Below are 1,870 nucleotides of genomic sequence, written 5' to 3' on the forward strand. Positions count from 1 at the left end.
CACCTGGATAGCGTTTCACCCAAACTTCTTCAAAATTAAGCCTTCTCCCTTTTGTGACTCGTCTGGTGTGTGATGAAACTGAGTAAGTGACTGAAGCATTGCCCACAGTCATTGCAAACATAAGACTTCCCCCCAGAGTGTGTCCTCTGGTGTGTGTTCAGATTTGATTTGCTGGAAAAGCCTCGCCCACACTCCTTGCAAACATGAGGCTTCTCCCCAAAGTGTGTCCTCTTGTGTGCATTAAGATTTGACTTGCTGGAAAAGCTTCACCCACACTCCTTGCATTCATAAGGCTTCTCCCCCGAGTGTGTCCTACGGTGTCCGATGAGATGTGATTTCCGGGTAAAGGCATGCCCACACTCTTTGCAAACAAAAGGCTTCTCCCCAGAGTGTGTTCTTTGGTGTCCAATGAGATTTATCTTCTGGGTAAAGGCATGCCCACACTCTTTGCAAACAAAAGGCTTCTCCCCTGAGTGTGTCCTCTTGTGTCTAATGAAATGTGATAACTGGGAAAAGCCTTGCCCACACTCCTTGCAAACATAAGGCTTCTCCCCTGAGTGTGTCCTCTGGTGTATGATGAGATTTGATGACTGAGTAAAGCCTTGCCCACAAACCTTGCAAACATAAGGTCTCTCCTCTGAGTGTATTCGCTGGTGTTTTATAAAATTTGATTTCTTAACAAAACTTCACGTACACTCCTTGCAAACATAAGGCTTCTCTACTGAGTGTGTTCTCTGGTATGTAATGAGATTTGGTAACTGGGTAAAGTCTTGCTGATATGCATTTAAAAGGAAAGGTGTCTCCTGGAACAGGGCCTTCTGGTTTGCAGTGACGTCTAACTCCGTGCCACGGTCTGGGACTTCCTTAGTATACCTAAGAGATCCAAATCCAGAGGTTTCTAATTCCTCCCACCTTGGCTCTATTTTCACAGAGTTCACCCTCTGGGTTGAGTTGGGCTCTAGCTCTAGGACTTTGCCTTCTCTGAGGTCTGCTGACTCTCTCTGGGGTGGGCTGGCCATGCCATAGGCATCCAATGCACATTCCCACGAAGGTTCTGTCTTCCAAGCACTTCCACACAAGGTGTTGGAGATTTCTCTCTCCTGATCTTGTGTGCGTTCACTCCAGCAGGTCTCCTGAGAGTCCTGTTGCTCTTGCTGAATCTGAAGTCCTGGGCTGCACCCTGCCGGGTGGACGTGATATACTCCATACAACTCCGGGAAGATCTGTAGCACATGTTGGCTGAGGAACTGCTGACAGCAGAAAACTAGAAGGCAAGACGAACAGGAGTAGACTTTTGGCTTTGTTTCTGCCACAGAGAGAAGATTTCTATACATTTCCAGCATCACTTCTTTGTACAAATTCTTCTGCTCAGAGCTCAGTGTCTTCCACTCTGCCTCTGTGAAGTCCACGCTGACATCCTCAAATGTAATAGGCTCCAGATAACAGCCATCGCGACCTTCGAGCTTCTTCTTAAAATACATCTCCATCACGCTGAGAAGTGTTTTCGGAATGAAACCCGGGTTGAGACGGTCACAAAAGACACATCCGTGACAACAGGGATGACCTCCGACCCTGCCAGCGGCGCGGGTGATGACGTCACACCACTTCCGGTGGCCCTTCCCACACGTGCTGGGTTTATGGTTTTGCACCGTGAGCCCACCACAAAAGGGCATAAATTAAGAAAAACGGAGCAAAAGACCCGGAGGAGCTTTCTTCTATAGTTTACATGTCCCCAAAACCGCCCGCGGCTCCCCCCGCCCCCCCATCGCCGACGTCTCGCGACCCCCCGCCCCCCGCGACCTATTTGCAATTTTTTGAGAAAGCGCCAAACCGCCTTCCACAATGGTTGCACCATCTTACACTCCCACCA

At 49.0% G+C, this 1,870-nt stretch overlaps 1 pseudogene; it reads right to left on the reverse strand.

The window, feature by feature from the left end:
* Positions 1–35: 35 nt before the first annotated feature.
* On the reverse strand, positions 36–1,673 carry LOC102854015 (annotated as a pseudogene).
* Between the last annotated feature and the right edge of the window lie 197 nt (positions 1,674–1,870).

Source organism: Elephantulus edwardii, unplaced genomic scaffold (genome assembly GCF_000299155.1).
Source record: "Elephantulus edwardii isolate Elephantulus edwardi_28Jun2011 unplaced genomic scaffold, EleEdw1.0 scaffold00698, whole genome shotgun sequence".
Taxonomy (NCBI): Eukaryota; Metazoa; Chordata; class Mammalia; order Macroscelidea; family Macroscelididae; genus Elephantulus; species Elephantulus edwardii.